At 56.1% G+C, this 14,931-nt stretch overlaps 1 pseudogene; it reads right to left on the bottom strand.

The window, feature by feature from the left end:
* LOC132085215 (zinc finger protein 271-like) overlaps nt 1-14,931 on the bottom strand; it is a 519,877-nt pseudogene that overhangs the window by 382,047 nt on the left and 122,899 nt on the right.

Consider the following 14,931-nt stretch of genomic DNA (forward strand, 5'->3'; position numbering starts at 1 on the left):
GGGCACCCAGCTGAAGGAATGTGCTGCCAGCAAGCCTCCACATGTGCGGGAAAACCTCTCCAGAATGCCGGGCTGGTGAAGGCGAGATGTTCTCCAGAAAGCTGAGGAAGCACTGAGTTGGAAACCTCTGGATTTGCCTTTTGAGCTGCGCCAAAAATGATGAAATCCTAAGGAAGGGTGTGCATCTGGCCCCGCTCTCTCCATTGCCCTTCCTAGTCATGGTATGGGGAGCCTGAAGCAGCTCCAGATGGAGGACAAGATGAAGGGCAGTCATGGCTCAGCCTCACACAGAGGTGAGGGGGGAGCTGGGCCAATCTCTGCTGGGAGGACGGGTCTTGTGGCAGCCCAGAGAGGCTGTGCACATTGCCAGGGAACAGCTGTGCCCTGCATGTGCCCCTGCAATGAGCTTGCTGCTGCCAGTGCCCCTGGAGCTGTGGGGCTGCTGAGCTGTGGGGCAGGCAGAGGAGCAGGAGGGTGCATGTGCAGCTGAGCCATTCCTGGGGAGCACAGGGCTCTGGGCTCCCTGCTGTCCCAGGGCAGCCCAGAGGCCAGGCTGTGCCTGTGCCAGCTCTGGGCAAGTGGCTCAGGGTTTTGCCCCGGCCTGCCTCAGTGTCTGCCAGCAGGAGCATGTTTCCCTGTGCAGCTGTTTACACATCTCCAGGAAATGTGTCCCATGAAATACAGAGCTTCAGATGCTTTAGGTTTGCATGGAGGCCTCTGTTAAACTTTGTGTCTCCATTTTGCAGATCTGACTGGTTACAGTCTTACCGAGAAGTTTTCTCGGGACACTTCCAATGTTCCCTCACCCACAAAGTCCTCGCCTCCCATCCAGAAGAGCTCTCTGTCCTCCAAGCTCAGGAAGAAGCTGCCACCTGTATGGAGAGTGTTTGAAGAATAGGATTGATGTGTTAGGCTTGATAGTTACAGCTGTACATATGTTCTAATCTTTAGATGTAGTTTTGAATTAATGTGTTTTGATTCTGTCTTTAAGTTTTGATTACGTATTTTTAATTCTATATATTTTATTTTGATGATGAAAAAAAGTAAATAAATACACAAAATTGAAAAAACCAATAGGAGAATGTGAGACCAGGACCTGCTAGCCTAGAGATTACGCGAGTGCAGCTCACTCGATGTGCCAGTGTCTCACCACATCCTTTCCTCATTGGGCCTCTCCTGTTCCTCTTTGGCCATGTTTTCTTTGTGTCATTTGTGCTGCTCTTTGTTACTTGCCATTACAATAGAGTCACCTGTTGACCTGTGTGGGGGACAATGGATCCAAAAGATCCTGTATAGTCAAAGGTTTTCTACCTAGGTGTGTTCTGTGCTCACCAAAGGCCTGAGCAAAGAAACCAAGAGAAGTGTGCCCAAATCCCAAAGCTTTGCTCCTTTGCAATCTCCCACAGATCTGGCTCACAGGTGTCTTCAATCACAATTCCATAGGTAAGAAGAGGTCATGTATTTCACCGGGAAAAGATGCACTGCCTTGGCAAAGTCACCTGTATGTATATTTACCCGGGACAGCAGTGCAGCTGTGTTGTTTGCACCTTGTTTGCAGAAGGATGAGTGCACTGGGAGGCCAATAACAAGTGACAAGGGCTCCTCAAATCTGCACTGCAGCCTGGGTGCCATTCAGCCCAGAGCTAGGAGATCATTTGTTCCCGTGGACCAGTGCTTACCAGTGGAATGAATTCCTGCACAGCTGGAAGAAGCAATTCCAGGTTCAGCTCCAGCTGTTGGTGGGCTGCATGATCATTGACAATGCTGCCCTTCCAGAAATTATTCTGCAGTTTCTTTTTATAGTAATTTGAAGCTTTGAAACTTCACATTTCAATTTGCTTTGCCTTAGGGAAAAACACTCCTGGACCCAGTGCAAGCTGTAACCTTTTGGCAGCCAAGTCCTCGTGGTTGCCAGCTTCTGATGTCACACAATGTCACCTGGCTGCATGTGTTTGCTTAGCTCTGGGTCTAGTCCCGGCCTAGTGAAGCCAGGCAGGGTGGCACGTTGCAGGGAAAACTGGTCCATGAGCTTATGGGGTTGCCATCAGCAGCAGAGTCAATGTGCCCTTTGGGGATTTCTCTGGAGACAAAATTAGGGACCTGCTCCATGCCACAATATTCTCTTAGATCTTTCTGAAATATCCTAGAAAAGGCTGTGAAACTTCACATCTCCTTACACACCCACTGTTTGAAGAGGGGCATTTTGTCCTTTCTCAAAGTCATTGCTCTTGCACACCAGAAACATGAACATCTACCAACAGGAATGATGCATGGTCCTGCTGCTGCTGCTGCTGCAGAGGACTGGGACGTGCAGACCTGGGTGTTACCAATATGAGCACTTAATTAGCATTTCATGCTCCTTCAAGCTGCCCAGATCCCAGGGCTTTTTGTTTCAAAGCAGCCACTGCACCATCTCTAGGGAAGAACAGGAAATGGGAAACAGCGACTGCCAGCCTTGCAGGAATGTGGGGGAAAACCTGAAGTGTCTGCATCAAAAGATGAATGGGAAGAGTGTAATTGCCAAAGCAAACGCTTTGTTAGGATAGCAGGAGCAGTTCTTTACTGCATGCTTGCATGAAGATCATTTGGGATCCCCTTTTTGTGTCTCATGTAGAAAAGGAGCTCTTAATAATACCACGCTACTTAAAGCAGATTGGGATGTAGCTCTGTAGTGGTTCACAATGAAGCAGACTGCCTGCTGTGCCACTGCCAGCCCTGGTGAGCCTGTGAGGGACCGTAGTGTATCCCATGCCTGTTTTGCCTCCAGGCAGAGCTTGGTTTTCCTCATTAAATAAGTATGATTGGAGTAAATACAAGAGTTACAGAATGGACAATTAGACTGGTCACTTTGGAGGATATGCTCATGCTTTCGCATGTCAGTCCTGCACCTCATGGTCCCAAGGCTTGTTATTCATCATGAAATATTTTAACAAAAAAACCTCAGCTTTCATGTTACATCTGAAGAAAATTGCACACAATCATCCAGAATTCTGCTGTCAGGAACAAGACGAGCCTTCCGACACTCACTTGCAGCTGTCCTGGATTGCTGCAGCCCTTTGTGCAAAGCTGCTGCAGACAGAGTGTTTGGAGTTGGTTTGGGCTTGTATGAAAGATCTGTGGAGCAGTGTGCAGGGCTCTCCTGGCAGGAAACTGTTTGTCCAAGCCCAGGGACACGGTGCCGGCAGCAGCGGAGCGGCCCCACTCCCAGCCCGAGAGTCTGTGAGCTGAGCCACGCCGGGGAGACAAGGCAGCGAGGGGCTCCAGCCCAGCTGCTTCACTGCCCTGCCCGCCCCATGGAGCTCTGCCGTGGGAGAAAGCCGACACCGGATGAGTCCCCGAGCTTCCATCAGCTGCTGGAACTGCCCCGTGACAGCTTCTGTTCTTCCGAGAGAGACCCCGGCGCCTTCTTGGAATGCGTGTCATGGGGGGATTCTGTTTGATAATAAACTGTTGGGGGTTTTCCACTTTCATATATCAGTAATAATTCCCTATTGCTGGAAAGGGGTTGTTGGAACCCTTTAGAGGAGACGACTTCTTGCACAATATCCTGTTTGAAGTTGTCTCAAACTGTGTGAGACAGATGGCTTCACACGGGAGCATCCCCAAGGCTGCTGAGGGGAAGGCACAGAGGAAGACAAACCCAGTATTTCTGAGGGAGACTCCTTGACACCAAACCAACTTGAGTTGTAAAACAGCAGACCTGATGTTTCGAGACATGGGCCACAGGGGAAACCTTTCAGTGTGTTTGGTCCAGGCTGGGCTATGCTTGAGGCAAAGGTGTGTCAGTGTGTTGAATAATACTCTTTTCTTGACCTAGAGATGGGGCAACTGAGAGGTGTTTTAAAAACTTTTATTCCATTTTCAGTCTCAGGAGAAGGTGAGACAATACAGATGTCATAATTCACGCCATCACAATCAGAAGCCAACTACTTCCTAATTGTAATACATTATAACCATTTCTTGGTCTATCAGCCTTTTGCCATGTCATGTTGTAGATGCCTTAAAGCCAATTATTTAAAACTACCCCTCATGGGCCCCACTACAACGCATCTTTCATAGCTCTGTTTTTCCAAAATCTTATTTGCAAGGCCATCTTTTGAAACTTTTTTCCAGCTCCATTTCTCTCTCAAAAATATCTGTCCTATTCCATGGCACTTTTAAGTTAGCATTTCTTGTCTCAAGATTTATATACAGATTCATACTTTGTGGGCCTTCTATTAGGCCCTAAAATCTTTCTACAAATCCATTTCCCACATCAGTGCACTTGGCTCCTTCTCTCCTCATTGTGCCTGGCAAGCACAGGAGCCCAGAGCTCCTGCAGAACCCATCACAGCACTCAGTGGGAGCAAACTTGTGTCCAGTCCTCACCTGGAGCAGTGGTGCCCAGCATTCCACCACACTGCAATGAGGAACTGTTCCTGCTCTTTCAGAAGGAGCTAAGGAGCTTTGGCCTTCAGATCAATTGTCTGCAGGCTCCTGCAGTGCCTGGTGCTGCTCCCTTGCCAGAGGCACCCCAGGCCAGGGGGGCACATCTGGGCTGCTGTGTCTGGCTCTGGGGCTCCCTGTTCGGGCAGTGAGGAGGAGCTGCAGAGGCTCTGCAGGACTGACAGGATGGGCTTTGGGGCTGGCAGGAGAAGCTGAGGGACCTGGGCTGCTGGAGCTACTGAAGAGGAGGCCCAGGGCTCCTCCTGCAACTGCTCCAAGGGAGGTTTCAGAGAATCCCAGAATCAGCAAGGGTGGAACAGGCCATGGAGATCATCAAGTCCAACTTGTGCCCTGACACTGCCTTGTCTCCCCTGAACCTCCTCTTCTCCAGGATAAACAACCCCAGCTCCCTCAGTTGCTCCTCACAGGACTTGTGTTTCAGACCCCTCTCCAGCCTTGTTGCCCTTCTCTGGACACACTCCAGCCCCTCCATGTCCTTCCTGAATTGGGGCCCCAGAACTGCAAACAGCACTCGAGGTGCTGCCCAAGCAGTGCTGAGCACAGGGGAAGAATCCCTGCCCTGCTCCTGCTGGCCACACCATTCCTGATCCAGGCCCGGAGCCATTGGCCTCCTTGGCCACCTGGGCACACTGCTGGCTCACGTCCAGCCTGCTGTCCATCAGTCCCTGCAGGTCCCTTTCTGCCTGGCTGCTCTCCAGCCACTCTGGCACCTTGTTGAGGGAGGGAGGCACAGAGGGAATGGGTCCAGATCCAATCCTTCCTGAAATGTGGTGTTTGCTGGCACTGCCAGTTCCCAGATCTTGAAATTTCCCTATTCTGGCACAGCCCAAGTGCAGCAACTTGCTGGCAAAGAAAGCCAAAACCAAGCAAAGACCTGATACCTACAGCAACTCGATCTCGGGTTTGCTGACACCACTAGTATCCAGATTGGGAATGTTTAAACTGCTTGCACAGCCTAATTCCAGCAGTTTTCTGACACAGAAAATTAGCATCTGGAAATTTCTCAGTGCCAGCAAAATGTAAATGCAGCAATTTTCTGGCAAAGAAAGCCAGAACCCATCAGCTTCCCAGTGCTGCCACCAGCACCATCCAGGTCTGGTGTTTGCTGCACAAGTGCCCAGATCTGGAAATTTCTCAGTGCTGGCACAGCCCAAGTCCAGCAATTTGCTGGCACAGAAAGCCAAAATCCGGCAATTTCCTGATGCCAATACAGGTGCCCAGAACTGGTGTTTGCTGCTAGTGCCAGTGCTCAGATCTGGATATTTCCCTGTTCTGGCAGAGCCAAATCCAGCAATTTTCTGGTCAAGAAAGCCACAACCTGGCAATTCCCTGCTACCGTCATTGGCAATGCCAAGATCCGGTGTTTGCTGGCACCACCAGTGCCCAGATGCGGGAATTTCCCAGTGCCAGCACAGCCCAAGTCTAGTAATTTTCTGGCAAAGAAAGCCAAAACCTTGCAAATAGCTGGTACCCACAGCAACCCAATCTTGTGTTTGCTGACACCACAAGTGCCCAGATCCAGAATTTTTCAGGTTCCTGCACAGCATAATTCCAGCAATATGCTGGCACTGAAAGCTAGCATTTGGCAATTTCCTGGTGCTGGCACATTCCCCACCCAGATCTGGTGTGCGCTGGCACTGCCAGTGCCCACATCTGGCAATTTCCCGGTGCTGGCACCACCCATGTCCAGAATTTGCTGGCAAAGAAAGCTAAAACCTGTCAATTTCCCCTTGCCAGCACTGCAAAATCTGGACTTTGCTGGCAGCAGGATCCCAAGAAATAAGGAAGGAAAGAAGGAAGACAAAGAGGAAGGCATCCAGGTCCAGTCCTTCCTGGAGCCTGGAGCCTGAAATGGGCTGTTTGCTGCCACTGCCAGTGCCCAGATCTGGAAATTTCCCTATTCTGGCACAGCCCAAGTGCAGTAATTTGCTGGCACAGAAATCCAAAACCTGTGGCAGCTTCCTGCTACTGGGTCCGGCACCACCCACATCTTGTGTTTCATGTAACCAGAACCCAGATTTGGAAATTTCCCAGTGCCAGCAGAGCCCAAATCTGGCAGATTTCTGTTGCCGGCAATAACACCACCCAGATCTGGTGTTTGCTGGCAGCACCAGCGCCCAGATCTGAAAACTTCCTGGTGCTGGCACAGCCCAAGTCCAGTGATTTGCTGGCACAGAAAGCCAAAGTTTGGAAATCTGCAGGTTCTGGCAGCAGCACTATCCAGCTCTGGTGTTTGCTGGGACCGCCAGTGCCCAGATTTGGAAATTTCCTGATGCCTTCACAGCCCAGGTCCAGCAATTTGTTTTTAGCTAGCTTAGGCAGAGAAGTCTGTGACTTTCCTTTTTCTTGGAACTGTTTAAACCTGCTCTGGACTGAAAACCCAGAAAAACACTGGCAGCAGCTTACACCTGTGGCCCACTAAGCTCTGGGACACTGCATTCCAGAACCAGAGGGACTTAGAAGAGACCGAGGGAGCCAATGACAACCCACAAAAAGGACTTTCTGAATTTGCCATCTCTTCAGCACTGTCCAAGGTTTTATTTAGTATTATTCATTTTTCATGCTTGTGAATACTTTACTTGTTAAATAAACTGGGGGTTTTTTCACTTTTCTCCAGGGAAGTCTTTTCCTGAACTAGTAGGGGTACGGGCTGCTTGAACTTGCTTTCTAGATGAACCCCTTTTGGAGGTTTCCTCCCAAAATTTGCCCTAAGCCAGCACTAACAGACATCATGAAAATTGCACCAGTGGCATAATTTCCTGGTGGCAAATCTTGTGACAGAAGCTTGACCTCGTTCTCCATGAGAGATTCTTGGGAAGAGCAGACAGGAGAAGATTCCTAGAAAACTGAAACAGCTTTCCAGAAGTGAAATGAAAATGAAAGAAACAATCCAAGATATTTCCCTCTATTTGTTTCTATGCTCTCCTTTTCCATGTGGCATCCCAGTAATTCCAGATGCACCTCACCTCTAGCATCGATGACTTAGTGATTTTTAGACACTCTAAAATACCATGAGCCACACACAGTTTTCCTTCCCCTGTTTTTACTGGAAAGCAACACTGGAGTTGTAAGTGCAGTGCTGGGCTCAGGTAGGAATGCTACCCCAAGGGAAGGTGCCCCGACAGTGTTTGACCCTCAGCAAGGACAATGCACAGCAGCGAGCGAGGGGATCGCTGTGCCAGTGTGCAGGAGTCAGGGCTCTGCATCCGGGCTCAAGGCTGCAAAGTTCCCGTGTTTGGGCAGACGGAGGGGCTGTCCCCGGGGCGCGCGGGGCTCGAACGTGGGGCTCGTGGGGCGAGCGGGGAACGGACACGGGGACGAACGGCCCCGGTGCTTCAGTTGCAGCGGCGGCAGCGGCGACAGCAGCAGCGGCGGTTGCAGCGGCAGCGAAAAACAGATAAATCAGAATGCTCTTTCTCTTTTTGTTTTTCTTCCTCTTCCTCTTCTTCTTTTTTTTTCTCTCCCTTTCCCGCTGTCGGGCACCCTTCTCTCGCGGTCCCTTGCCCGACGTCCCTTTCCTCTCCCCGCCTCCCTCTCCCCTTCCGGGCCGGGCCATGCCCCCGGCCCGCCCCCGGCCCCGGGCGGGGCTGTCCCGTGCCCGGCCCCGACCGTCCCGCCGCGGTCTCGCCTCCGCCCGGCTCTGGCCGTGCTGGCGGTGGCGCTGCCGGGCGGGCATCGGTGCCGGGGGCCGGGGCGGCACCGCCGCCCTTCGGCTCCGCCTGGCCCGAGCCCGGCCCCGGCCCCGGCCCGTGCTCCTCCCGGGGCCCGCGGAGGACACAGGCGGCGCGGCCGCTCCCGCCGCCTCCGCTGCGGCTTCCCCGGCCCGAGCTGCGCCGCTCGGCAGCGCGGCCGCCGGCCCCGAGCCTCTCGTGTCCCGTTCCCGGGAGCGAACGCCTGGGCATGGCCGGCCCGGGGCGGGTGAGGGGCGCTCGGGGGCCGTGGCTGGCCCCGGGCCGAGCGCTGACAGCCGCGTCCCGCCCGCAGGTGAGGCGCAGGAGGCCCGGCAGAAGCGGCACCGGCTGGGCTCGCTGCTGGGACGCGCTCCAGGCACAGCCATGGAGCAGAGAGCCCCGAGAGCACCCAAGCTTGCCTGGGTGGAGCAGGAGGAGGAAGAAGGCCCTGGAGCTGCCCCAGCACAGGACATGGAAGAGGTGGTGCCGTTCCAACCACCGCAGGAGGGTGAGTGGCTGAGCTGGGCTGCAGGGCTGGAGGCTGCAACCAGCTTGGCCCCATGCCATGCCATGCCATGCCATGCCATGCCATGCCATGCCATGCCATGCCATGCCATGCCATGCCATCCCATCCCCAGGGGAAATGCCCATGGACAGGATGGAAGAGGGGCTGGGCAGACACCCCGCAGGGGCCGTGCCCCCTCCCTCTGGAGCATCCCAGGGCTCTCCCTGCCTGGGGAGCGCAGAGCTGGGCTGTGTTCTCCGGCCTCTCCTGCAGCCCCTCATCTCTGGCTGTGCTCACTCTTTGCCAGATGCAGCCCTGGAGCACACACAGAAGCAGGAATCCAGCCGTGGCCGCTTCCGAAGAACAGCGCAGGTACCTGCAGCCACCCCCACCTGGGACTGCTGTCCCTGCTCAGCCCAGCACCGTGTGCGCAGCACTCCATGCAACATCCCCGGCTTCTTGCCCTTCTCCTACAGCTCCTTTGTGACTTCATCCGGAGCATTCGGCAGGAAGAGACCCGCACCATGGGCACTGGGCTCAGAGCACACTCAGAGCTCCTCCATCATGAGACCAGTGCCGCCCTGCTGGATTTGCTCCTGGAGAAAGGTGTTGCCAGGCCAGAACAAGTGAGAAGCTGGGGCCAGGCTTCAATTCCCCCATGAGTCCCGTGGCTTCTCCAACCACGCCTGCTGATCCCTGGGAGCCTTTGAGGCCATGGCAGTGCGCTGGGAAGGGAAGGACTTCTCTGGGGACCCTGGGGACATTGTTCCCTCTGGCAGCTTTCCAAGTCTCCCCGTGCCTTCTCCAGGTGCCCGCCATGGTGAGGTACATTCACTGCTGGCTCATGGCCAATGATTCTGCCGAGCACAGGCTGGACAAGGCCCTGCTGGATCTCACCGCAGCACAGCCAAACGACGCAGTTGTGACGCTCCTGCGTGTGGCCCCGTCCTGTGACAGGTATGGGGCCCACCTGCCCAGAGGGCTCAGGCCTCTCCAGCCCATCACCCTGTACCACCTGTCCCAGGTGTCTCACCAACAGAGTTCCAGGGCCCTCTGGCTGCTCCCTTTCCCAGCCCTGGCACATCAGCCCCCAAGCCTGCTGCCATGCTGCCTTGCTGCCCCTCAGGGCTCTGTCCTCACAGGCCTGGGCTGCCTGGCTGCTGCTGGCCAGGGCCAGTGGGCAGAGGCAGAGCCGGTGGTCAGCCCGGGCCCCTAGGGATGCCCAGACCACAGTGCCATGTCTGAGACCCCCCCTGAGACAGAGCTCTAACCCTACAGAGCTGCTTTCACCATGTGGAAGACCATCATGTGCTCGCCCAGGACTGCAGAGCCGGCGCTGCTGATACTCCTGGATGTCCTGGGGAGCTGGCCAGAGTGCAGCATGTGCACCTCCGATGGGGACAGAATGGGTGTCTTTGTCCTGGCTGTGAGTTTCTGCAACTGGCCTTTGCTAGCCCCAAGGCCGCCTCTCCAGCAGCTCTCCGTCCTCCTTCCCCCACTGCACCTCCCTGCCTCAGGCGCTTGCCTGAAACCTGCCCCAGGGGCAGCTTCAGGCCCACCAGGCCTCGTGCTCCCCCTGCCAAGGTCTCTCCGGGCCACTCCCTGCCACACTCGGGCCCTGCTACACAGACACCTGCACTGTCTCGGGGGGCTTTGTCCTTTGCAGGCAACTGTGGTGATGTGGAAGATCCTCCAGGAGCCCCCTGTCCTACCTGTAGTAGAGCCATATTTCCCCCACTTCTTTGTGCATCTGCTCTTCCAAGTGCTCTTCAGCACTCTGGATATGCCAGAGGAGGTCGACACCTGGAAGCGATGCCAGGAAGAGCCCGGCCTTGCCACCAGCCCCAACAGGTGCTCCATCCCACTCCTCCTGTCCCTGCCACATCCCTGGGCAGGAGCCAGTTCTCCCAGCATGAGCTGGGCTTTGCTGTGCACGCAGGTTTGCAGTGAGGACCCTGAAGTCCCTGCTCTGCCGAATGCAGCACGAGGATGTGGTGGTGGCAATGGAACGCAGGTGTGGCTGGGACACGCTGCTGTGTGCTGACACCCACCACTATGCTGTTGGTCTGCTGGCCAGGTGAGACCTCCTTCTCCCCACTGCCTCTGACATTTGTGCTCTGTGCCCAGGGAGCTCCACACAGTCCCCGAGGTTGTGGCCCAGAAGGCCTTGTCACCGAGGGATGGCCAAGTAGATTGGAAAAGGCTGGGAGAGGAGGGTGCCCACCAGGAGCTGCCTCCCAAATAGCCCAGGGCCCCTTGCAGGATGCTGGGGAAAGACCAGACCTGTGTGTGTCAGTCCTGGCAGAGGTTTGTCCCCCTGTCCCACAGTCTTGGTTACTTTATCTCCTGCCAGGAGGATGTGCTGTGTCTCCATCCCCTTGTGTTCCCGGATCGCTCGCTACCTGCTCCAGCTGCTCAACACACAGGAGCCACGCTGGGAGCTGCCCGCCCTGGCGTTCCTTGTGGAGGTGAGCCTGATGGCCAGCGCTGCCTGGCTGAGCTGCCTCCCAGCTCTCTGCCCTCTCGGAGCTGCAGCTGCCTGGCACGGTGCCCGCGGCCTGTGCTGCTGCCTGGGCCCAGCCCTGTGCGGCTCCGGGCTCCTGCCGGCCGGCTCCCTGTCACTGCCCTGTGTCTTTCAGGTCCTGAAGTGGCTGGACTTGAGTGAACGTGATGCTAACATAGTCCTGCAAATTCTGTCAAGGCAGCTGCAGAGTGAATGCAGGGAGAGGCGTCGCCTGGCGCTCAGAGCCCATCTCAAGCTCACTGATGATCCCTGCATGGTGAGAAGGGGGCAGCAGCTGAGGCTGAGCTGGGGAATGCAGTCACTTGGGCTTGGCAGGGCTTTGGGTGCTGGGGCAGCTGCTCCCAGCTCTCCTGCCTCCTGGTTCAGCTGCCCAAGTGCTTTAGGACAGGCCTTTGGCCTCCAGGCCCTGCGGCAGCAGGATGGCATTTCATAAACTTGTGTTCTGCACAGACCAAAAACATGCAGAGCCTGACTGAAAGTCTTGTGGAGCTCCTGTGGGATGGAGAGATAGTTATGATGACAGTCATGCTACTCAACTCTATCATCTTGGACAGTGACAGGCTGCTGCCCAGCCCCATCACACTTCAGCTGCTTGAGGCACTGCTGCCACTCTTTGACCATGTAAGGCTCACTGCTCCCAGCCACAGCCACTGGGTGCCACCCAGACACTTCATGCCCTGTGAATTTGTGCCAGGCTGAGTCCCGTGCAGCTGATGCTGAGGTCTTTTTTTCTTCCTTTCATACAGGACAATAGCCAGGTGCGGCTGATCTCCATACTGCTCTTCCAAACCTTGGTGACTCATCCAGAGAAAAAGGCAAAAAAGGACCTGAAGACACCCCTGCGCCAGAGCCTGCTGCCACTCTTCTTCCACTGCCATGACGAGAATCAGCTTGTGGCAGAGGTGAGGACTCGTGGGCTGCTGCTGTCCCCCTGGCAGGGGGCTCGGCTGCCTCCTGCCCTGGCGCCTGCTGGACTGCAGCCTCCTCAAGGCCTTAGCACAGGAACGTGGGTCCTGTGCCCTGGGCTGTGGGGCCATCTTTATGTCTCTGCTGCTCTCCAGGCTTCTCAGGAAACGCTGCTTTGTGTTGCTGAATTCCTGAAGAGGGGGGATCTTGAAAGACTGCTGAAGAACAAGAAGCTGTGGAAGTTCACTGAGTTCCTGGTAAGGAGGGCCTGCAAGCCCCAGCCTCAGCCTGGAGAAGGCCCCTGAGGACGGTGCTCAGTGTGCGGGACTGGCAGCTGTGCTCCTGCCCGCTGCTGCAGCCGGAGGCCGCGCGGGCTCTGCTCCAGGCTCCCGTGGGCCCGAGCCGGGTGCTCATGGAGCCCCGGCCCGGCGCAGCTGCAGGGCGGCACCGCGGCTCCCCAGGCAGCAGCCGGCCCTCTGCCCCTCCCCTCGGGAGCCCTTGGCCAGCGGCTGCTGGCCGCGCCTCAGGGCTGTGCGGGCAGGGGAGGCCGGGGCTGGGCGCAGGCAGCGCCCGGCCCAGGGGCTGAGCCCGCGCCAACCCTTCCCTCCTGCCGCTCTCTGCAGCTGGCAGAGGACAGGAGCCGAGCGGCCGAGCACCTGCGCCAGGCCCTGAGCTACCTGGAGAGCCCACAGGAGCCCCTGCGAGAGGCGGCCGTCAGGTTCATGGGTGAGTCCCGAGCCCGGGCTCCCTCCCCGGTTTGCCGCAGCTCGGCCCCAGCCCCGCCTGCTGCCCCGGCAGCGCCAGCCGTGCCCTGGGGCACCGTGGAGCCCCGCCTGGCCTGGGCATTGCTGCTGCCGCCCTCTGGCAGCCGTGCCCTGGGGCAGCAGCGTGCGGCAAGGGCCGGACTGAGCCCTGCCAGGCCAGCAGCCCGTGTGGCCGCAGCGCCCGCAGCGCCGCTGGCAGGGAGCTGTGCCGCTGGCGCCGTGACAGGCTCTGTGTTCACAGGCATGGCCGGGCGGCACCTGAGGGGGCAGCAGCAGGAGCTGCAGCTGATGTGCACTGGTGAGTGAGTGAGGGCAGCGGGCTGGCAGCGGGGGCTGCCGGGGGGAGCTGCAAGCCCTGCCCCAGCTGCGGGGGGCTCTGCTCCTGTGGGCAGAGCACACAGAGCTTTCAGGCCCATGTGGGCCACTGGTAGCCAGCAGCTTCTGGCTGATCCCCTTGCTCCCTGCTCCCTCCGGGCCATGGCAAGAGCCGGCTGGGATGGCCCTTGCAGGGGGCTCTCCTGGTGTCCCCGCAGATCTGGCTCTGACCGTGCCTCTGTTCCTCTCTCTTGCAGCCCTGGAACGCCTGACGGAGGATACGAGCAGTGCCGTGTCACAGCTGGCGCTTGAAACACTGCATGTCCTCCGGGCATTACAGCGTCAGCGATATTCCACCATCCAGAGGCTGCACGATCAGCTGCGCAGGGCATGGATCACTCGGCCTCACCTGCCGGGGCTCGGCTGCTGCTCTGCCAGATGACTGAGGAGGAGAGCTGCTCTGGGAGGCTGTCTTTGCTGGGGCAACCTGAGCCAGGGGTAATTTTCCTTTTCTTTAAGATTTTTCTTTTCTTCTTTTCCATTTTTTATCTATATTGTAAATAAATAAATTATAGAGTATATAGAATTATATATATTATTATAGATTATAGATTACTATAAATAATTCTAGAATGTGTTATGACACACAGACTGCCAGGAGCTTTTCTTTGCTGCCCAAGGTCTGCAGGGCAAGAGGCAGGAAAGGGTGAAAAGGAAGCTTGTGTTCAGCAGCACAGCAGGCTGAGGGGTGGTGAGGCCCTGTAGGAACAATTGTTCAGAAGGAACAATGAAGGAGGAAAAGGGTGCTTGTGCTCAGCCAGCTGCCCAGGCATGCAGGGAAAACGGCCAGAAGCCCCCTGGCCTTTGGTGGTTCTGCTGAAGCCTTTGTGCTGCCCACAGAGCGGCTGGGCAGGGGCCGGAGCTGCGGGGATCCCTGCCAGAGCAGTGCCTGGCAATGGCCACAAGCCCTGTGCCAGGCAGGAAGCGCCATCCGTGTCCTCCTGCCCGTGTGCTGCTGGCTGCCTTGCTGAGGGCTCCCAGGTGCCTCTGGATGGGGCTGCTCTGGAGCGGCTGTGGGGCTGCGGCGCTGCTGCCGCGCAGCTTGGCCGGGCTGGGGCAGCCCCTGAGGGGCTGGGGCGCTGGCAAGCCCTGGGCAATGGGCTCTCAGAGGCCACAAGCAGCCCCCTGGCAGCCACCTTGATCCTGCCAGAGTTGACTTGCAAGAGGGATCCTGGGCACTCTGGAACCAACAGCATCAGTGTTGTTGGAAACCCAAATGCAGGGAAATCTCAGACCTTTGGTCTTGTCAGCAAAGCTTAGAATTAAGCACAGGATTTGATCTGAGACCTTGGAAAGGGCTTCCAAACTTAGGTGCTAGAAGCAAGAATGAGGATTTCTAGTTTCTAGCAGAGACAAGGGGAGGAGAGTTGAAGTGGAGGAAAGTTCAGAGTTTTAGAGTTCAAGATCTAGAAAAAATCAAAGTTGTTACAATGGTAAACAAGAAGCTTAGGATGCAGTGCTGTAGGTTTGTGTGTCATAACATGATATTGGCTAAGGAAGCTTACACTGTAGCATGAGTCCATAAGATGAAATACTGAAGGCTTGGCTCCAAAACAAATATCCTTGTTGGCAGTGTCTTCTTGGCCAAGAAATCCTTCAAAGCTCTTGTAACTACAAGTCTTGCACCCTTGTGAGCCATGCGGTGGAGATGTAAGCCAAACTCACCCTTCCTGTCAATGTAGAAGAGAAGAAAAAGCAATGGCATCATCTAAAAAACTCAGAGGTCCACTCTCTAGCTTG

The sequence above is a fragment of the Ammospiza nelsoni genome, chromosome 29 (assembly GCF_027579445.1).
Source record: "Ammospiza nelsoni isolate bAmmNel1 chromosome 29, bAmmNel1.pri, whole genome shotgun sequence".
NCBI lineage: Eukaryota > Metazoa > Chordata > Aves > Passeriformes > Passerellidae > Ammospiza > Ammospiza nelsoni.